The sequence below is a fragment of the Pogona vitticeps genome, chromosome 2 (genome assembly GCF_051106095.1).
Source record: "Pogona vitticeps strain Pit_001003342236 chromosome 2, PviZW2.1, whole genome shotgun sequence".
In the NCBI taxonomy this organism is placed as follows: domain Eukaryota; kingdom Metazoa; phylum Chordata; class Lepidosauria; order Squamata; family Agamidae; genus Pogona; species Pogona vitticeps.
In genome coordinates, this window is record NC_135784.1 from 178,216,903 (window position 1) to 178,240,159 (window position 23,257).

The 23,257-nt window shown below is 45.7% G+C and overlaps 1 protein-coding gene across 3 annotated transcripts in view; it reads right to left on the minus strand.

Annotated features, from left to right (window-relative positions):
* Positions 1-3,210, minus strand: part of PLXNB3 (plexin B3) — a 75,091-nt gene extending 71,881 nt beyond the window's left edge. Inside the window, exon 1 of one of the 3 annotated variants that reach the window (XM_072991415.2) lies at positions 3,070-3,210. The gene's annotated coding sequence lies outside the window, so the exon portion shown is untranslated. Of the gene's footprint in view, positions 1-2,348; positions 2,447-3,069 lie in introns of those variants that run through there. The other 2 variants (XM_072991417.2, XM_072991416.2) reach the window with 2 other exon arrangements.
* Positions 3,211-23,257: the final 20,047 nt, after the last annotated feature.

Below are 23,257 nucleotides of genomic sequence, written 5' to 3' on the forward strand. Positions count from 1 at the left end.
GCCCTACAAGGCCTCTTATAATCATACAACGCCTTCTCCCGTACTTATCCAGCCCCTGTCTTCTGATTCTTGAAGTAACTTTCTGAAAACACCCAGCCAGCATAGCCAGTGACCCTGTTGGCTGTGGGATACTGCGAACCCGTCATAAATAAGAGCAACTTTCTAAATGTTATCTGAAACATCCACCCACCCACCCAACTGCTCTATAAAGTAATCTCCATGGGTAGATTCCCTTCAGATCACAGGGGACATGGGAGGGGGGCTTGAGGGGAAAGTATGCTGAAAGGATTGGCAAAATCAGCCTGAGGTGATTGTTAGCACAGTGACTCCATGAACATGACAAATGGTGGGTGGGTGTGGTACTTTCTCCACACAGGCTCACTCCCTACTATTTCACCATCCTCATTCCATAGCATTTGTTGACTGGTTGGTAAAATGTGTACAGTACCAGAACTTGTCTACATAATTTATTAAAGTAAACTAATAAATGCTTTAACAATAGAAGAACTGTGCGCAGGTTCTGACACAGCCTGATGCCGTCTCTGCTGGAATCTACGGCACAGACAACATTTACACCACATTTAATCTGGGATAAAAGGATCATCCAAAATATTTTAACTTCATTGTTTTTAATCAAGCACGGAGATTTTATTAAGCTGCCTGTTTAGTAAAAAGTGGAACCAACACCTCGCCCTCCCATTAACATGCCAGAAACAGAGGAAGCCACCAGCACCACAAGATTAGTGTTGTCTGCAGTGAGAGAAGTAGACATGACACCATCTTTCCTTGATCGAGTACTTTACAACCATGATCCACTACAACTCCCATCACTCCAAGCTAATTTTGCTGCTGTGGTAGGTTGGTGCTGTAGTCCGACACATCTGCAGGACATAACGCCCGGTAGATTGTGCTCATCGTAAAAGTTGTCATGGCTGCCATCCTCAAGACAGGCAGGCAGGCAATTATGCTGAAATATATCTCGACATAGACAAGCATACAGCCATAAACACTGGTTCAAGATTTCCCAGGCATTTCATTTTCCAGCACCAAGGGGTACTGTGTCCCAAGTTACACATGCACTGCAGCTAAAAGCAGAGGGAACATCGGTGGATGATGTTGGGATCCCTATGAAATAAAAAGTCCACAGCCTCGCAAGCCCTGGCTCGACTCTAAGCACTGCATGACAACAGTTTTCTGTGATTTCAAACAGGGGACTGGAAGTGGGACCCTTTTTGCATGAAAAACACGCACTTTACTACAAAGCTACAACCCCTCTTTACCTTATTTCAGCCGGAACACTAGCCCCCTTCCACCCATGTTCACACAAAAAGCCCTCAGTAACGAAATCTTTGTGTTCAAGGGATCTGCCTCATGTGTATTTCACACCTAGAACTATTAGAGAGGGAACTTAATTCAATCTATGACTTGGTTAGAGAAAACAAAACAGTGCTTATCTTGTGTTTCACTTTTACTTGTTTTAAATTGTTGGTGAAACTTAAGCGCCTCTGGATACACCAATCCTTTCTATTTCTCTAGAGCTCTACAATGGTAAGGTAAATGCACTCTGCACTTTCTCAGGGACACCTCCGTCTCTTTTTACTCTCCCATTTGTCACTCAGCCTGAACTCTGGCACTGCCAGGAGACGCCAGAACACTGAGCTTGGGCACAAATTAAACCCTAGGGAAGAGGCCCTTCTACTAATGAATCAGACATGCCCCTACCCTCTCTAGGAGGAATAAGCACCACTAAGCTCAGCAAAGGATGAAGAAGCTGGCATTCAAGGAGGGACCCTTCCTCAAATTTCTCACTGACACTAAGAGTCCCTTTTCTTAAGCGACTAGATAGGCAAGGGCATAAACAGAAGCAAGCTGAGAACCCACCAACAACAACCTGCTTGCCCCAAACAACCCATCTTTAGGGTTTCTTTCCTCCAGAAGATCAACCAAATGGCGGCAGGTCAGCAGTCCTACAAATTAATGCCCTGGTGGGAGACAACCTGGAATGTATTCTCAGGTCGGTATGGCACATTCCTTGCTCTGTCCAACAAGGGCTTGGCCGGGCATGCCCAAGACTCTGCCTCCGCTTTCCATGCTTCCATAAAAGTAATCACAATGGCCTCGAAGTCCACACCCTGCCCCTGTGCACCTGTTTCCCAAGACTTCTCTGGAGAATCTTTCAGTCAACCCATAAAAAACTGCAGACCAAGAGAACAAAGCATCGTGCTTTTGGTGCCAGGGTCCCTTTGAGAAAGGTGAAGGCAGAACCCGGAGAGAGCTGAAACATCCCCTCGGCTTTCACACACCCCCTCCCCACCCCATCTTTCTTCTTCCAACCTCCCAAGTCTTACCACCATTCTCACGTCCTCCTTCACTTTTCCCACATCCTAGCTCAGCCGCACCCGCCCTTCCAGCGCATTTGTTTCCCCTTTCTTAAAACAACAACAGCTATCAAGAACTAGGGAGTACAAAGGAGGAGGGCAGAGAGCAGATAACAAGTGATGGGTGGAGGAATCCAAAAGTGGGATCGGGCTGAAAGGACAAGAAGGGGAGAGGTCGCCGGGGGCGGGGGGGGGAATAAAAAGACGTGGTGACAGAAGCTGAAGGGGCAAAGGCGTGCGGAGCGCTGGAATGACCCGAGAGAGAGAGAGAGAGAGAGAGAGAGAGAAGAGGGAGGGAGAAGCAGGCAAGAAAAGAGGAATCGGGGTGTGGGTCATGCTAGGGAGACTGGAGGCAGTACAGACGTTTTGCAAAGGAAAAGGGACTTGCTGGAAAGGCAAGAAGGCGCAGGAGCGTCCCTGAGGTGGGATCCTGGGGCAAGGAGAGGAGAAGCGCCCTGGGGAGAAAGGGGCGCGCGGGCTGGTAGTTCTTAGGGAAGGAGCAACAGGGGGAGGGGGTTGGCCCCAGGCACCCACAGCGATGGGAGGGAGAGGAGGAAAGAAATCAAGATGTCAGAAAGAGATCAGAACCGGACGCGGGGGCGGGGAGATGCGGCCCGACCCCAAAACATCGGCTCCGGAAGCCCCTCTCCCTCCACACCCCTTTTGTTTTTGCTCCACTGATGCGCTTTACCTGGCGAGCCAAGTTAAGAAGGAACTTCAGTCGCCCGCGGCCGCTCCGCGCAGCCCGCCAGCCACTCCCGGGGCAGCGGCACCGATTGTACCCGCGGCCACTCCCCCACAATGCACCGCTGCCAACTCCGAAGTGACTCCCTTCTCTTCTCCCGCGGCCGGTTTTCCAAGCCAACCCGCCCCCTCCCAAAGGCCCGTCGGGCGCTGGAGGCTCCAAAGCGCCCCCTGCCGCCCGAAGCGAGCTCAACTCAAGCCCGGCTTTCCCACCCACGGAAACTCCTTGCTTAGATTTTTCTTCTTCCAGAAACGGAATCAAACCAGATGAGGTCCGAGCCGGAAAACGAACAGCCGGTGCCCGCTTAGAGATGCCTCCATGCCATCCAGTGTGGAAAGCGGGGCCATACCCTTCCTTCCCACCCACCCCCTGCAAAGTCGGGTCCCGAAGAATCGCGGCTGCCACCTGTTCCTTTATAATTTGTATGGCGCACATTCGAGCAGGCGAAACTCAGATTTTTAACTAGAACAAACCCAGTTTCCTGATGGTTGTGCCTGATCCGGTATCGGGGGGGGGGGTAAAGCGCTGCAAAGGGAGCCTTGGGGCAAGAGAGGGTCCAAAACGCGCGCAAACACCCCGCGCCGTGAGGCAGAGCGGGGGCGACGTTCCCTCAGCTGGGAAAAAGATAGCAAATGGCTGTTTCATGTGTCTGGATTTCTGCACTGCCAGAAGTATGGAGGTCTTTGAGGGACCTTCAGCCTCGTGGGACCGAAAAAATTGGGGCTGACATTTGGACGTAAAAACCGACGACTTGAAGAACTGTTTGTCTGTTGGGAGGGCACGGAGTACGATTTGTGGTACTGCCTCAGGCTGCAAAATGCCGGGACGACAAGGGAAAAGGCTGGCCGGCCCTAGCAGATTCTGCAGATCCATCTGCTAACTGGAGAAGGGCTGCCCTAGAGCCCTGGTTTCCACCCTTGGGTAACCCAGGTGTTCTTGGACTACAACTCCCAGAAGCCTCAGGCAGAAAACCTGGTGGTAGAGGCTTCTGGGAGTTGCAGTCCAGGAACACCTGGACTACCCAAGATGGGGAACTTCTGCCCTAGAGGAAACACAAATAGGGCAATTCACCTAGAAGCAAGGGACTCTCTGCCTGCCCCAGTTCCTGTGAAGATGTGGATCAAGTCCATCTTTGGGAGAAGATGGCCACGCTGGCTGGGGCGTGTGTGTGTGTTAGTCGTAGCCCAAGAAAGGAACTTTTTCAGGGTCTGCCTGCTGTTGCCCCCTGGCCTGGCCCGACCACATTGCCGACAAAAGGCCCCTCACAGACTAAAGCTTCAACCACTGTGGCAGGTCCCCTCACAGGACCTCTATTTTAGGCCCCTCTTTACTTTCTGGGTGGTTTTAGTACGCTGGATACCCGGAGGAGAACCATCTAGGGAGCAGGAGCAGAACATGCATCAGAGACTCACTTGTTTGCCCTAAAACCGATCAAAACTCTTGGTCAACTCTGTTTGACATACATTTACTGGATAGGTTAGGATGAAAGGACAGCAAAGATCAGCATAAAATAAACTTAAGTGTATATGCTGCCTCACAAAAATGTCATCCATTTATTTGCATAATTTTATTTCGTCCTTCCTCATATTAAAACTTAAAAAGGCTATGTAGGGATAATAAGAGCTTATTACCATATGGGAATGTAAGCTATTTCCCAATGTTCTGCTTACTAATTAATTTGTATTTTTATTGGTCACACAATGTCCAGTCATTCTTGTACTTGATTTATTCTTGCCTTTCTCCACTGGCACATGCAAAGGCTGGACTCAGTTGTCTGTAATTTCCAACACTGAGTTAGGGCTTGTCTAAACAATCTCAATGGAGTGGACTGGATCTGACTGAATGGGATGCGATCCTTATATCCAAATGGCATGAACACCTCAAAACATCTTATTTGCTCTGGCTCTATTAAGGAGGCAAAGTGTGTGTGTGTGTGTGTGTGGATCTCCATCCTTGCCCTCTCCTGTCTCCTCTCCCTTCTGTGAAGATTTCATTAAAAAAAATTAAGGTAAAGGTAAAGGTAAAGGTTCCCCTTAACAATTTGTCCTGTCGTGTCCGACTCTAGGGGGTGGTGCTAATCTCTGTTTCCAACCCATAGAGCCAACGTTTGTCCGAAGACAATATTCTGTGGTCACTTGGCCAGCGCGACTAGACACAGAATGCCATTACCTTCCCACCATGGTGGTACCTATTTATCTACTCGCATTTTGCATGTTTGAACTGCTAGGTTGGCGGGAGCTGGGACAAGCGACGGGGGCTCACTCCGTCGCGTGGATTTGATCTTACGACTGCAGGTCTTCTGACCTTGCAGCACAGAGGCTTCTGTGGTTTAGCCCACAGTGCCACCACATCCCTTAAAAAGAAAAATTAAAAATTAAGCAATGCCCTAATTGTTTGGTTTTTTTAAATTGTCTTTTGCTTCCTCACTTTTATGGAGGTAAAGAGAAAGGAAGTTTTTAATTTCTCTATTTATTTTCCCAATTTCCATATATCATTAAATGGTTAAGATGTCTGTTTAATCCACTAATGATACGGGGATACTGAAACGAGTGGGAAAATTAAAGCAGCAAGCTTGCTTTGGTTCAATCCCAGCAATGACAACGTGCTGGAAAGAACCCAAAGGGAGCAATCCTAGCCCAACCATAAAAGTAGTAATTCGTGACAGGAACCCAGAAAGGTGCAGGTAGCAATGATCTGGGACGGGTTGGTTCACTCCCACAATTACATCTGATCATCAGAAAAAGCAACCAACCAGTCCTTCCCCACAGCAGACCAAAGAGCAGGACATGTGCCTGTCTGATCGTACCTTTAACTACCCAAGTTTGCATTGCTTGAAATTTGACTTCATGACTAGCAGCAGCTGCTAGTCATGAAGTGTATGTAATTAAATGATTTATTTTATTTCAAATTAAAAAGTCAGGCTTCCCCTCAGTGATTCATTTAAAATGATTAGTGATTAATTTAATATGATTACCAATTCATTTACAATGATCAGTGCTTTATTTAAGATGAAAAGGAGAGGTTTTCCTTTAGAGACTGGCTATCCGAGAGGGGGTTTGAACAGGAGAGTTGAGCTTTACTGCTTTGACTGTGGTTTTAGTGTTGATTTTATTTACCATTTTTAGTGCGGTGCTTGTTTGATTCTTTTAAATATTTGTCTATTTAACATTTTAAACTTTTAAATAATAGTCTTTGAATGATGTAAGCCACTTTAGGTCCTTTTTAAGGAAAAAGGTGGGGTAAAGATATTTTAAATAAATAAATTTAAATGGTGTAAAAGCACAGCTGAATGTTTGAACTGCCTCTAGTTAAAAGCAGACTGGCTAGAATTATATTAAATATCTGCTTTCAGTATGATTGGTGGAATGCTGTAGTTCCCCAAAACACTATCTGAGTGTTTATGAGCTGCATTTAAAACACTTATTGCACAGGATCTCAGAGTTCACGCTACAATCTTTGAATTTTGAAATTTTGTATCTGTTTTCAGTATATTTTGTACTGATGTTACTTTGGTCAAGTTGCACTGTACTGCCCTGTTACATTTTTTATGCTGCTGCATAAAACTAATAGGATGAAAGACTGCATAACACTTTGAATATAAACGTAAGCCTTGTAGTACAAGCATAGGGAATCTCCGTGCTGGATATGAGTTGTTATGGGGTTCTCTCTCAGTCCCCACTTCCTCTGCCCATGGAGAGATAAGCCTCTTGTTACCAGTAGCTGTTTCCTGCTACAAGGCGAGATGGCTGCATGAAATGGAAGGGGGGGGTCAGAACTAGGTACTGTCACCATTCATAGTAAGGAATGAACACATGGAGACAAAGGAGATGGCAAGGCGAGGCATGGACAAGAGACGATGGTAGTCCAGCAGCAGAGGCAAAGTTCCTTCTGGAGCAGAAAAGTGGCAGTTTCTGCCAATCAACCCTCTTGTCCTTATAACAGAAGTATCTGCCTCACGCCATTTAATGATAAAGTTGGTCCTGCGCTAGTAACACTGATTCAGAGAGAGTCCTGCCTCTCTGGTTTTCTTCTTCTTTTCTCTCTGTTGTCTCCTGGCAGTTAGTTACTGTAGTCTGTTAAGGTCTGTTACTAGAAGCAGTCAGTCATGTTTCTTCAGTTTGTTGTTTGACCTGTTCAATAGTAAGTAATGGAATCTTATATTCTTTTACATACTAATGTCTTAGTGTGAGTTAATGAGACTGTACATGGCAGTTACATAGTAAGAAAAGGGGTGGACTAATGTGGGGGACTTGAAGCTATTCTGCTCTGTGAATCCCTGCACTTCTGCTGCACATATATAGGACTTTAACCAACATCCAAATCTCTGCAACAAGTTCAACTGCACACCCACCTGGCTTCTGTACCTGGAATGGCAGGACCTGCCTCCTTGGCCCTGGGTGGAAAAATAGCTTGGGAAGCCCAGAATGACAGAAAGTAAAGTGGAGACATCCCCACGTATAGCATAGTATCGGTGTGAATCTGCCACCAAAGAAAGATGTACAGCGGTTGCATTCAGAGGGCCCTCATGACTACTGAATTATGCGAACTGAACCTGAGGCAAAGTTTTCTAATTCTACTGATGTCAATGATGAAGTCTTGGGATGTTAAGAAAATAAGTTTATTACACTTTTAAAACTGTTCAGCATGTGTCAGCCAAAGCAATCTGTGGTCTTTTCCAGGGGCGATAATTTCGTAGGGAGTGGTGAAGATGGAGATGGGAGAAATTGGAAAGAGATGAAACCCAGAAGGGCAGCAAGGAAGGAATCAGAAAAGATTTATCAAGTGTAAAGATGTGTCCCTGGAGACAAAGACCGAGATCATCCACACTCTTGTGTTCCTGATCAGTATGCACAGGTTTGAATGCTGGACAGTCAAGAAAGCTGGCAGGAAAACAAATTGATTTGTTTGAAATGTGGCGCTGGAGGAGAACTTTGTTTGATGCCATGGACTGCCAGAAAGATGAACAAGTGGGTCCTAGAGCATATCCAGCCTGAACTGAAAAATTATGAAACTGAGTCTGCCCTACTTGAGAAGACAAGATTCTCTGAAAAACACAGTAATGCTGAGAAAGGTTGAAGGCAGCAGGGGAAGGGGAAGGCCAAATATGAGCTGGATTGACTCTTAAATGAACCCACGAACTGTACAGGAGCTGAGCAGGGCTGCTGAGGATACGATAGTTTGAAGATCACTTATTCATAGGATCACCATAAATTGGGAGATGACTTAGCAGCAGGTAACAATGACAATAAAGATCTATTTGCTTCCCAGTTCCTCTAAACTTTACCCCCCCCCCAAAAAAGCAGCCAATAAGGCCCTAATCTGAGAAAGGCAGGGCGGAGTGTGGGTGTGGCTTTCTCCCTGTGTTCTTTTCTTTCCAAAAATCCCATCCCTCAAGCTTTTGAAAATTTGGGGGAAAGCAAACATGATTTTAAAGGGTTGGGGGTTGGGCATGGGGAAATCCCTGTGTTGCAGTCACAGTCCAGATTGAATAGACCATGAGATGGTCAGTCCTAACCACAGGATTAAGAATGTGTGAGTTTGTCCATAAGATGCAGAGACAGCCAGACTCTCTACTCCTAACGGAGAACTAAACGTCTCATCAATTGTACAGATAAAAAGGGAACTGAGAAATAATTCAGGACCACTACAACAAGATGTTTGGGCTCACATGCTAGTCAAAATTAAACTGGAATATTAAATTAGGCTATGCTGTACTCAGCAGCTATATTTTGGAAATTCCCCTTTTTTCAACCATGAAGATTCCTGGCACCAAGCCGACGTGTGATGCAGGAGATCTATGACAGGATCTTGAATTGATGTTTTGAAAGCTTCAGATTGCCACCACGGACTCTAAATATTGTAGAAGAAGTAACACTGGGAGAGGATGGGTTTACAGTTTAACGCTTCATTCCACCCTCATGGTGTTTTCATGATGCAAGTTACAATCTTCCTGGACCTGAGTTAAAACAAGCAATGCTATGACTTGTTAAAGGCTGTAGGAAAAGAGGAAAACTCAACATGAAATGGATTGATTCAGTAAAGGAAGTCACAGACTAGAGTTCACAAAACTTCATCATGGCTGTTAGGGCCTTTTGGAAATCCAGAAATGATAACATTGCAGTAAATTGGAAGCAGCGTGGCAGCTCGTAAAAACAACAGGAAGGCCTAAGAGACCCTGGTCTGAAATCCAGTTGCTTAGCACAGTCAGTTTCGCTCAAGTAGGCCCATTGAATCAGCAGGGATTTGAATCAGTAAGTCACAATGAAAGTAAACTAATTTGAATCAATGGAATTTATACAGGGATTGACTCATCAGACACCCTCCCCCCACTGATTCAGTAGCCCAACTCTTGTGTCACTTATGTTAAGCAACAGGATTTCAGCCATTGAGTCCCTAAAACAGAAGTATGAGATAGCTTGTGGACCAATTGTCTGCCTCCAGCACCCAAGCGATGGTGGATCACTCCCTAGAAATGTGTGAAAATAAAGGTAAAAGTGTAGTTTACTGAGCATCCACTTTTAAAATAAAATCTGTAACTCCTTGTAAAGCTTCTATTACCAACCAGCATGTAAGAAAACTTACAGGGGGAGCTTAATTGGTATCCAAAAGCCTTAATAGGTGTCATCACCTCTGCCTTCTTCATCTGTCAAAGATAAAACGGAGTTCCCTCTGTTCTAACAAATGGAAGGGATTCTCTTGAGGGTCTGCCAATACCCAGTGGATTAAGCCAGAAATAGTCCAAGCTTGATGGCTTACATACCCTTTCCTTTACTAGGAAACTCTCTGCTACATGAACCCAGCAAAAGGCCTTCAAGCTGGAATGTTTCAAAGAAGGAACTAAACTTTATTATCTCTCAAAAGAAACAATGTAAGAAATTCATCAACTTAGTGCAAGATAGAAAAATCACAGAGAAAGCTATCTGGGTACAACCGAACAATTACAAAATTGGTGTAAGAAATAAGGAAGTGCATGTAAGCATTTCTGGATGCTCACGAGGAGAAGGAAATTGCACCATTGTGCTAAGGGAAAGGTCTCTGCTGCTGGTCTTAAAACCCAGGCATGCTCATAAAGGGAGAGGCGGTTTCTGAGCTAGCTTGGACCCAAGCTGTTTATGGCTTTATAGGGGAAAACCACACTTGGAAATTGCGCCTGGAAACAGACTGGCAGCCCGTGGAGCTGCTGTAACAGGGGTTAGGTGATCCCTGTGACCAGTTAACAATATGGCTCCAGCGTTTCGGACCTGCTGAAGTTTCCAAACGCTTTCCAAAGGGAGTGCCACGTAGAGTGTGTTGCAGTAATCCAACTGGGACGTGACAAAAGTAGGGGTCACCACGGCCACACTAGACATCTCAAGGAACAGGCCTAGCTGGCGCACTACTTCTAACTGTGCAAAGGCACTCCCGGCTACTGCCAAACCCCCGGGCTTTAGCCCCTCTGCCAGCAAATCTCAAAAGCAGCCCCTAGAATCACCTGCCCCTGCAACCGAGAAATGCACATCCACCTTTTAGGCAGCCCTGGCCTTCCAATGTCAAGCTGAGGTAGTATATGGGGGAGAACACAGCACAGATTTCCTGGCAAGCATATACTGTACTGCCTTTTTGAGTACTATCAGGACAAAGCAACATGCCTGAAACAAAAACAACTTTTGTTTGCTTGAGAATCGGAGCTGGATACGCATACCTACACACAACTGGATTGTGAAAGCAAGAAAAGCAGGCATCATCAGGAACATCCAGCTGACTAGGCTTGGTTCACAGCAGCTACTTATACAACCGGGATGAAGCCACCCTGCGCGGTGATTAAAGATCAGCAAGCTGAAGTGAAGTGTATTTGCTGAAGGCAGCATGTGTGAGAAAGCTTGAAAGTGGAGCAAGTTGGAAAAGACAGTAAGGTAACTCCCCTTGCAAGATATGTCCTGCCTGCTGTTCAGTTTGATGGGCTGTTTCATCCCAAATGCCCAGAATTATGCTTTTAGTATGAATATAAAGCCAGAGCTTGAAAACAAGGATCGGAATATATAAAGCATGCTCAGGGAGTACATGGTCCTTGTGATGCTGAGATGTGATTCAAATCAGCCCTCACTGGTCTTGTTAGTCAAGGCGAATGGAAGGTGTCGTGTAAGAGCATCTGGAATGCACATGTTCTCCAACCACAGGCTCTGCATTAAACCAATCTACAAACACTAGGAAAAGTGTGCTTTGCAAGAGGAAGGAAAACCACCTACGACCACAGCCTGAAGAAAAAGAGCCCTACCCTTATGGGATTTCACTGTTCGTTCAGTTAGACGGAAATATAAATCATTTTCTTCCTTCTGCAGACATAATGCACCTGACATTCCTGGTGCAAGCCTGGACTCTCACACATCACTTACAATTCCTCTTCAATGTTGTCACTTCTGTTTGGGTTGAATTTGAAATCAAGCATCTGTCTAGAAAGCACCCAAAGTGATAATCTAGCAGTTGAGTATGGGAAGGCTTGCCAAGGCAGGAGAACTGCATGAAGTAAAAGCCAGTCATGGTATATGATAACACAGGTATTTATGCATAATTATAAACTAGAGAGTACTGATTAGTTTTTATAACGGCCTAGACAAGAGTTGGGAATATTCTGTCACCCTACCTACCTACCTACCTACCTACCTACCTACCTACCTACCTACCTACCTACCTACCTACCTACCTACCTACCTACCTACCTACCTACCTACCTACCTACCTACCTACCTACCTACCTACCTACCTACCTTCTGGTAGCCTGAGTTTGAGACAAGGCAGAAAATTTACTATCAGCTGACTCCCAAGGGCCAATCCTGGCACACGAGGCCATATTAAACCCTGCCTTAACTCAGCACTATCTTGCTTTGCCCTTCATTCGGAGATGAAGGAACCATTTTGGAATGGGAAACAGCACTTGTACTTGTCTTCAATTAAAAGTTACATATTACAAGCTCCTGGAAGACAAAACAAAGAAACATTGCAACTTCACTGACAATTTTCCCTTGGTTTCCTAGTACAGCTACATAGGCCTGCCCAACCAGATCTGCCCTGGTCTCTGTGTGAGATGGGTGCCCAGAGCTTCTACTGGTTGAACATAATTCTGCTTCTGGTTGAACATAATTCCCCTCATAACCATGGCCTGCTGGTATTGAGGCCTTCTGGGTTGTCTCGTTAAGAGGCAGTGGACAATACTGACAAGGCCCTTTGAGATCTGTGTAACCTGGTGTGACACTGAGAAATGTTGGCCAGGCTCCTCTTTTTGTTTTTTCCAGTGTCTGTCTTGGATCCTGGCCCCTGTTTCGCCACCTGAGCTGAGTGCTCTAGGTGCACCCTGGGCAAGGCTTGCCATCTCAAGCTAGCCTGCTTTACAAGGTTGTCGCGTGGCTAAAAGGAAATGGGGAGCCCTGCATCCTACTCAGGGCCAGGGGACCTGTGGTGCTCCAGATAATTGTTGGAGCTGGACTTTAGTTCCCCTCAGCCTGAACTAGCCTCCCCACTGGTGAGAGATGACGAGAGGTATAGTTCTTCATTCCAGTAGCGATGTATGGAAGTGAGCGCTGGACCATAAAGAAAGCTGACTGCCGAAGAATTGATGCTTTTGAACTGTGGTGCTGGAGGAGGCTCTTGAGAGTCCCCTGGACTGCAAGGAGAACAAACCTATCCGTTCTGAAGGAAATCAACTCTGAGTGCTCACTGGAAGGACAGATCCTGAAGCCGAGGCTCCAATTCTTTGTCCATCTCATGACAAGAGAAGACTCCCTGGAAAAGACCTTGATGTTGGGAAAGTGTGAAGGCAAGAGGAAAAGGGGATGACAGAGGATGAGATGGTTGGACGGTGTCATCAAAGCGACCAACATGAATTTGACACAACTCTGGGAGGCAGTGGAAGACAGGAGGGCCTGGCATGCTCTGGTCCATGGGGTCACGAAGAGTCGGACACCACTAAAAGACTAAACAGCAAAAATAGTTCTTCAATATCTGGAGGACTAAAGGTGCTGGGTTGCCTGTGGTTTTGACAACACATCCGGTTCTGGCCTATTGATTGCTTTAGGATTCAACTCTTGAATGCATCTGCTTTCAGCCCAGTACGTTGACAGGTGAACTGGTATGGACTGTGTGGGGAAGCTGGTACCTCTGCTGAAATTAACACTTCAGCAGGGGCCTCAAGTGGGTCCTTCTCTGGCCCTGATCCTCTACCTGGACATCTTTGATTGTTGATATGCCTACTCTGGGCATGTAAGGACTGATGACAAGAGCAAGGAAAAGAATCAATGTTCTCCATTTGACTTGCCCTCTCCTTCTGTGTAATGTTGTGGTAGAATAACCAGCGATGAGAGAGGCAAGAAGAGAATGTGATACTATTTATTGTCATCATCTCTACTTTGTGCCTCTCTTCTGTGTATTTTTTACCCTTATGTGACCAAATAGCAACTGTTTTAATTACTTTTTTTTGGCAAGTCATTTTGATAGATATGCATTCTTTATTCTGATTTGGGTGGATTGTGAACTTTTTTAGTCTATGGTAAGACATATTGACTAGAAAATAAAGATGTTTTGTGGTATGGAATGGGTTGTGACAATTGTAATATTTTAAGGGAGAGGTAAAACTCCTGCTAGGCATATCTAAAATCAGTTTGTTTGTTTTTTAATTGCAGTCTGTTTCCTTTTCTTCTTAAATCAAATATTTGTAACCAAACTTTAAGTTTATTAATTCTCTAATACATTTCATTGAAACTAGTTTAATGAGAACTCTGTGTGTGTGTGTGTGTGTGTGTGTGTGTGTGTGTGTGTGTGTGTGTGTGTCACATTTTGTAATTTTTATAAATTGTGGCAGTTTTAAGGCCACAATCTTAAACAAACTCCAAAATTCCTTATTAAGTTATATTCTTAAGACCACCTGGCTGTGACTTTTAGAATAAGACTACAGCTGAGATTTATAAGCCAGTTAAGCTGGAACTCTTATATTATAAAATAGCTTGGATTATATCCAAGTATTTTGGTTTAACTAGTTTATAGATCAGCTGTGTTATAGACTATCCAATCCATTCTAATTTGTTGTCTATAAATAAGCAGATTGATTGTGTTGCGATGTTGGGACAGACCACAGAATCATGGCTATCCTAGCTAGATGAGGTCAAAGAAACACAGGAAAGGGGGTTGAAACTACCTTCTCACTTACCTTTGAATGTCAGGAACTTGGGGTTCAAGTCCCTACTCAGGTTTGCCTCTAATCAAAAGAAGATACGGGACCATCCTGACTTGAAGTGAATTTCCATGGCTGAACAGGATTTGACCTGGGATATCCTGAGCCCAGAGAGTCACTGTGGTTTACTGGACTGAGTATTAGACTAGGACTAAAGGGACATGAGTTCAACCATGGATACTCACTGTGGGTGGCCATGGTAAGCTCCTCCTTGAACATCTCACATGCCTCCAAAAATTAATAAATATAATTATTTAAATAAAATATAAAATAATTAAATAAAATCCCTTTTAAAATGTCAGTCTGTAATTACTGGAATACTAGATTACCATAACATGGTATGTGTTAAGCCAACACCTGCTTCCAGAAGTCTTTTTATTAATATTTGCTTTAGGCAAAAAAGTGTAATGAGACTCATATTCGCTTCCATTTACATTAAGTAGCTGCCATGGGAAAAAGGAACTGAAAAAAAAATGCTTTCAGCATTCTGGAAGAATTGGTTTGTTCTTCCGGCTCCCTGGTATCATTTGTTGAAAACAGATATACAGAACTGCATAAAACTACTTACAGGGCAATCAGTGTTCAGTCGGATGTAGTATTTCTACTCCAGAAGCATGGGGCCCACATGCATGCGCGTGTGCAAAACACGGAATAGCAACATGGGCCAGTTTTATGCATGTTGTTGACTTCAGCATTAAAAGTTGTAGCCTAACAGTCATTTGTCAAAGGTCCTTAATGTACCTCCTATTCAGTTTCCTCCTAAGTAGCAAGCTGGCCCCACCTTTTGCTTTTCCTTCCACAAGCAGGTGAAGACCTTTCTCTTAAGACAAGCTTTCTCTTAATGACCGGCTGAGTGTGGGTTTTTAAATGGATTGTTGTGCCTTCCTGCTTCGAATGTGTTTGATGTTGCTTCTGTCTGCCATCTTTTAGTGTGGTATTTATTTGGTCCTTTTTTAGTATTTATATACTCGTTATTTTTAGCTTTAAATATTGTCTTCAAATGATGTAAGCCACCTTGGGCCCTTCTTGAGGAGAAAGGTGGGACAAAAATATTATCAGGAAATAAAGAAAGTTGCAAGCTGCCATTAAAGCAGCGGTCAGGGTTAAGTCGTAGGCAGCAGCTGTTGGATAGGGAAGAACAGCTCACTCTTTCCACTGAAGTGGAAGATCTGAAATGGATTACTTACAGAGGCCTTTCAGAATGAGGGCCACCGGCTGCGGATGTGTGTTCTGCTTTATAAAGCTCTGCAGAGCTTCGTAGATGCAGCTGGTGGGCAGGGGTGTGGGCCAAGTTTTCCGTCCCAAGCCTCAAGTTCAAGCTTCAAGTCATTTGCCCAGCCCCACGGGACTTGAGATTCAGACCCAAAGATTCTTACTGTGCATGCGCCACCCAGTTCATAGGCTGGTGCATGTGCAGAGACCGTGGGTCGCCCTTACCTGCCACCCGCTGCCATGGCCCACCAGCACTCACCACCACCGTCTTCAGAGGAAGCAGGCCCGGCCTCCCTTCAGGAGCCGGCTGCTGCCTCCGCCCATGCAGGTGCCACCCAGCTAGCTGATAGCCCAGTGCATGCGCAGAGGGCAGGGCTGTGGCTCCAGGAGCAGAAGCTAGACCTGCTGCCTCTGAAGAGGGTGATGGGGGCGGCCACAGGTAGGGACACCTATCAGGACTCAACAGTGCAACTTGGACAAATGGATCTGAGTTGCAAGTTCACTTGTAAGTCCCCCCCCCAAACCCCTGAGTTGAGTATGAGTTAAGTCGCCAGTGGGACTTAAATTGGACTTGACAGTAACTGGCAACTCACGGGTCCCCATCCTTGGTGGGTGGTTATCATAGAAGCAATCCTTCACCTAAGTGCAGCACATTCCCTACAACTAGCTTGCACAAACAACAACAGCAACTATGTGTCGTCCAGTCAGTTTTGACACGGCAAGCCTTCCCAGGATTTTCTGCATTTGGAGTACACTCAGAAGTAGTTTACCATTCCCTGGTAAACTACTTACAAACCCTTGGCTCAGCAGCCCACGACTCAGTTCCCTGAGCTATCCAACCCACAGTGTTGCATTCAACCCAGATGAAATCAAGAAGATTTAGACTGATACGTGCCTGAGTATGTCAGGAACATTCGCAAATACATTTCTACCAGACCTGAGTGAAGTGTGGGAACCATCTCGGGCCAGACTCTGGACAATTTAAAAAGCATGTATTAATTAATGTTTGATGGGGCTTACTCTTTTACAAGCATTTTTTAAGGCTGCAACCTCAGCATCCCTTAATGAGTTAATCAATTCTTTTAACTGTGGAGATGGAAAGAAGTGCTTGAGGGATCTTCTGCCTCCAGTATAAAATGCTTTGGTTGACTTAGACATTTTGCTGCTCTGTCTCAAGCAGCAAAATGTGTTGGGCTGGGCCTGAGTTTTATGCATATCTACACTTGGAAGTAAGTCCTATACATTGAATGGGCTTCCTCTTTGACAAACATGTTTAAGGTTGCAACTCGCAATCTCAGCATCTCTTCCTTGAATTTTTCGACTTATGCTAAAGAAAGAAAAAGCTTGTACTGTTTTTAAAAAAATTAAGGCAGCTATATTTCAAAACTGGATTGTCAAGACATAAACCTGCTTCTGTCTGCCAGTAATGAATGCAAGAGTGCTGGGAGAGGCTGAGAAGCCCTTGGGTGCTTGTTTAATTTGATGTAATTTATTGAACTAATTTACGGTACTTTTTACAAAATTAAAGGTTATTAAGACAAGACACAGATCAGTAAAGATTATTTAAACAGCAGACTGAATCCAGTGCTACTTTCAAGGAGAACAGACCAACTGAAATGAAAAACAATCTTTTAGTCACCAGCAGTGATTGATTTAAATTGCTTTTCTCTGGTTGGGGCAAATATTGGGTGTTGCCAAGGGAACAAATACATTATTTTCTTTTGCTTAGGTTTTTATAATTTCCTATTGATTTCAAATCCGTTGGAGTGTGTCGTGTTCTGTCAAGTTGGAACAAAGTTAGAGGCAGGAACTACACATTTGCAGTTAGCTCGTAACAAGCTTTTTCCGGCGAGTTATCTATACATCGGAGCAAAACCACTTGAAACACACAATTTTAATACGTTTTATGTGGCTCAGTGGCGGCAGCAGTCGCTGAGAAGTGTGTGGGCAGCAGTGGCAGTGTCTCCCTGGTTGTTGCTGCCGCCACCACAACCACCACTGTAGTCCTCAGCTGTGGCTGCACAAGCCTGGCAGACCACAGAAGAAGCCCTCTTGCACTTTAAAATAGTGTGTATCGCTGAAAGTGCAGTGGGGGCTCATGTCATGTGAAGCAATGAGAGCCATGCCAGATCCCACCTGGTTTTTAGTTGCAGCTGTGGTGACCCAAATAAGGCTTTAGCAGCATCTTTAAGGGGTGGTTTTATTCGTTCCACGCACACCCCGACTTTCCATGACCTAGCAGGAATTTCGACCCAGGTCTCCTGAGTCTGTCACTCTATCCACTATACCACACTAGGCCCCTTCTAATCATATCCTCTTCAGCTCCTCCATCATATTTTTACTAAATAAATTTCTGGCAGGAGTATAAAGAGCGGCTATTTCCTTCCTAGTCAGGGTTTGCATTTTCCGTTGCTCCTCCTTTTCACCTCTCTTCTCACAAGTATAACAGGGCCTTGTTGGAGGGCTTCTGCCCTTTAGAAAAGGCAGCATCCTTTTGCACAGATCAAAAGGTCCCTGAGGCTGAGCTTTCACCTGGACTCTCACCTACCCAGGAGCCTCTCGCTGAGTCTTTTTTACTTCCTGAAGCTATTAACAGATCTCATGGCTGCCAATGCCAGAGGTTTCCTTGGTGGGAAAATGCCCAAGCCTACAGAAACGTATCACACACAGGTGGGAAGAAGAGTAGTAGCTCTCCTACATGTGCTGCTCACTGCGCGTCGAGGGGAAAGACGAGGATCACCTGCCCTAAGGTTTTCTCCTGGAAATGTGGGAAGGCGCACACTGAACAGTGAGAACACCCCTCCTCATGCCCACACCAATTCTGGAAACTGAGGAAAAGGGGATATAATCCCTCATGGCTGAATGGATTGAGTAATAAAGCTGCAGGAGCCTTCTTCAGCTTGCCTCCCTCCATCTCTTCTGACATATAATTCCCAAATTTCTTGACCCTGGCCCTGCTAATGGGGGGCCGATGGAAGCTGTAGGCCAAAACAGCTGGAGTGGCCTAAGTTGGGGAAAGCTGGACTGTGAGAGACAAGGGAATTGATGAATGCTGGAACCTATGTCTGGAGGTGCAGAAGTACAGTAGGGGCATGGCATCCATGGGGGATCAGTTTCAAGGTCCCAACCTGCCACAGATGCTGGTAAATGCTGAAGTATCCGATGATACATATTGCATAAATAGGTCTTCCTGGGCTTTTTATTTAGTATTTTCAGCCAGTGGATAAGTGAATCAGCAGATATAGATCCCGCAGACAGGGTGCTCCTACTATATTCTCTTAGTGTTTAAGATCTGAGCAATATTATCTTAAGACCCCTGTCTGGAGCTAACAAACTTCTTTTCTCATTTCCGACGGCGCCTAGGCTTGTCAGAGAGCGGGCAGCAGCTACATACCGAGCACTGAATTTGGAATCAAACAGACAGCGCTTTGTGATCTAGAATATTTTATTATCATCATCTGAATATACCTGACTTTTGCCAGTGTCGAAGGCACTGTGAGGACAGGAGACACAGGGTGGCGAGGATGGCAGTTCTGCATGTACAAAACAACAGAGAAAGTCTTTCTTGCATAGTTTATAAAATTCTGACATCAGAGGTGGCTGTTGGGGTTTGCCTTGTTCCACTATGAGCCTCTCCAGTTTGACACACGTTCCACTTCCCTGAACACTCTTTGGCTTTTCTTTCTTTCTTTCTTTCTTTCTTTCTTTCTTTCTTTCTTTCTTTCTTTCTTTCTTTCTTTCTTTCTTTCTTTCTTTCTTTCTTTCTTTCTTTCTTTCTTTCTTTTTCTCCTGCCCTCCCCGCCCCCATCCATAATGCAATAAAACTGCACTATTTGCCTGTTGTGTTTTTAGCCCAAAAAAGGGCATACAGTGGATACCAGGCTGGAAAGATGGCTCAAATGGATTCAACAACATATTTTTAAAAATATGTCATAGAATGCCCAGACAGAGACAGACATACTGCAATTAAATAAATTAGCAACTTCTACAATAAAGTGGAGGTGGGGAGTCAAACCCTCTCTATCCACAGCTTGAACTTATTACAAAAACCTCCTCTGCTCACATGTATGTAGATAAAGTATCAGACCTCTTAGAGAATGGTGATGCAAAGATTTTATTCTAATAAAACAATGGTGTAGGTTTGCAATTCCCCCTTAATTGCTTGACTTAATATTTTTGGCTTCAGCAGTTAACCTTAACGGGGCTTTGCCTGTGCAGCAGAATGTGAGAAGATAGGAGAAGCTACTGGAGGGAGGGAGACATGTTTTTGAATGCATGTCACACATACACAAACTACCTGCAAGAGAAAACTAGCATATCGGGGAGAAAAGCTTTTGTTCAAGATTGCTCTTCGCTGTACTATACCCTTACTTCTCAAAACTGCAGGGAAGTCCTTCCTCTGCTTAAAAAAAATCTTAGAGGAACAGTGTTTAAAATCTCAACATCTCCTTACATTCTGAAACAAAATGGTCACTTCTACTTAATCAGTATACCAGCACCTCATTCTTTGGCATCTAATCCACATGTGGCACTCAGCAACGTTGGAGTAAAGTGGTGCAAGTGGGACTGGAATAACTCCATCCCAAAGCCACAACTGGTTGGAGATGTGGCCCCTGCATTTCTCCTAATGGCCACCGATTGTCCACTGAGTGAACATAAAGCAAATTCACCACTGTACAACCTGGAGGTACCCAGTTCAGGCTAGCATTTTCATCCTTATGGCACTTCTTATGTTCATATATGTGTGTGTGTGTGTGTGTGTGCACGCATGCATATACACACAGGGGTATCACAAGTATGGGGATCAGCAACCACCTCAAGCGACAGAGAAAGATGTTGGAGCAGATGCACAAGCAGAGGGAAGAGAAGCGAACAAGGCTGGCCTGGACAGATTTTATACAAAAAAACAAAAAACAAAAAAACCGCAACAGTGTTAACCACTCACAGGATTAAAGTTCTGGGAATTTTGGATAGATTTGGCAGCTCCAGCATAACCCAGGGCCCTAAAGTGTGCCAACACCTACTGTGTGTCAATGGGTTTAAGGTTCCTGTGGAGGGCATGGGTTGGGGTCCTCTTCATAACTGGGCCAAGGGACTGAACCCTTGGCTATCCAAGCCTGCCCCATCTCCCAAAACAGAAACACTTTCAATATATATACTTTGGACAACAGGAAACAACAACAGGACAGGAACAGGCAACAAAGCATTGCAGGCATCACTTCGGAGACGCTAAGACGTACATTCTGTGTGTCTGATTTCTTTTGGGGACCGACACTGTCCTCCAGAAGGAACATGCAATCTGGGGGGGGGGGCACAGCTTTTTCCAAAACAGAGATGGGTCACTTGGAGGGAGAAAATAGGGTACCAGATGCCACACCAGTGGAAAAGCACCAAGGAGCCAGCTGTAAGGTGGGTGGGTGGGACTCAGGGCAGGAAGATGCCAGATCATGCCTTCACAAACTGTTAACCCCCTTCTGGGGCTTCCCAAACATGGGACCTCAGGATGTTCTTGGGCTGCAATACCCAGAAGCCCTTGCCTGCACCGCCCAGTCTCTGGACTTCTAGGAGTCATGTAACCCTTGAACATCTGAATTTTGGAAACCGATGCACAGGGCTGCAAAGCATCCCAGCAGCTGTGGACAAGGAGCGGGGACAGAAAAGCACCTCTAGGTTTGTCTTGCCTGATTTGGACAGCAAAATCAGAGGGACTGCCCAGCTTCTAGCAGGCCAAACTGGGTGATGCAGACAGTACCTGGTTTGAAGGGGCCCTTGGCAAAGACACTATTGGTAGGCCCTCTGGCTAGTGACCTGCATCTTTTCGGTGGCTACGATTGCACCTGCCATGTAAAGCTCCCCCAGGGCCCTGGGGTGGTGCTACATGAGATGTCCACAAACTGGGAGAACAAAGCGGGCACCATTGCAGAGGTCTCTGCTGCCGAGGCTGCTCCTGCCAGATGGTCCAAGCATTGCGAGGTGAGGAACTACTGGGCGTTTCCCTAGAGAAGAGAAAGGGGACCGCAGTTTGCTTGTTCCTGTTTCTCTTTCTCCTAAAGTGAGGGCTGGCACCAGAACGAAGGGTGTTCAGAAGAAGTAGCCACAGTGGGAAGTAGAGGGAATGGGAGAGGAAGGAAACAGGCAGAGGCAGAAACAGAGTCTTGGGCAGGGGGGTGAGTCAGATTCTGATCTCAACCACACCAGCTGCCTGCTTGGGACTTTAAAAAAAATGTGATAAGCAAATGCTCATTTCCAGTGCAAACGAGCACATATTCTGAGGAGCTCGCTGGTTTGTTACTTCACTAAGGAAAAGTGGCAGGGAGTCTTCAAACAGCCGAGGTGGTGGCAGCCACTTTCAACTGGGCTCAGATTATAGATGCATATATTAAACGGAAGCATCTGCAGGCATTAACAGCTGAAGAGAGAGCAATCATCCATCCGTTCCTCTCCGTCCCATTAGGAACTCTCCCAATCACAGTGGCAAGAGGCAAAGAGACCCAGGGGCGTAACGGAGAGCCAAGTTGCTGCCTTCCTCTTATGTGGAGGCAAGCTGTAAAGCTGAATCGACCAACTGGGTGACCCTCATTTGGACAGAAAAATGCACTCCTACAACTGGCTTTATGCAGGGGATACTGTATTCCAATTTAAAACAAGCCTTGAAATTGGGTATGCTGACATCAACCGTTCCAAATGGAAGAGTAAGAAGATGCCACAGGCCATCCTGCTGCAGTCTCTTGAGGGCCTTCCCTTTTTTGGCCACCCTGTCAGTATCACTGGTTTGGCAAGAGATGCTGACTTCCCTGAAGATACAAGCTCCTCAACCTTACTGTACCTCCACCCACCTCACCAGTGAAGAGTTAGTCAAGTCCCAGAAGTCCTCCAGAGGGCCTTCCTATTTTAAACAGCACTTTGGCTGTGCAAGGGTGTCCCAGTCACCCAGCACTGTGGTTTTCAGATCTTCCTACCTTGGAGTAACTGAGCTTACTGGCTGCGGAAGCCGTGGGGGGGGGTTTCAGCTGTGGGATCCCTGCGGAGGGCAAAGAAGTCTCGGTTTCAACAAAGTACACCCTCCCAGTTTGCATGGAGTGCTAGAAGATCTGGATTATGGCACCCAAGAATGAGGGGGTTGAAAGTGAAACAGATCTGCGGGATGACTGATCAATGGAGACACGTTGTCTCCTGGCCAGCTGGTCTTGCCTCACCCATCTCCTCCTCCTTAAGTTTCTGAGGAACACCAAGGTTTTTACAGGACTCAGCCAAAATCTACTAGCCTGCCAAAAAGCCTCCCGTTGTCATTTCACAAAAGAGCCTCCCCCACTTCCTCCCCAAGGAGGCACATTTCCCTCGAATGGCACTCTTGGGACCGGAGGTTCTGGGCCTGGCACTGCCCAAACGAGTGCAGCAGCTCAACCATGGAGACAAGGAAGGGACGGAAAGGAAAGAGTTACAAGAGCTACATTCATGGCTTTGGTTCATAGAAAATATTTGTGCGGCTGGTTTTGTGAAGAAAGGAGACCGAGTGTTGCAGCTGAAGCCCCTAGGCTCATGAGGTGGCTGAGATGGCTCACCCCAAGACATCAGCGACCACAGAGGACAACAGAGACTGGCAGTGGAGGTGCAGCACAATTCACACCTGTGAGGAGTTTTCGAGTGATGATCTCTTGGGGTAATCAGGCACTGTGGGTTCGGGAGGTAATCTCCCACAGGGACGGGCAGACGTCAAAACAC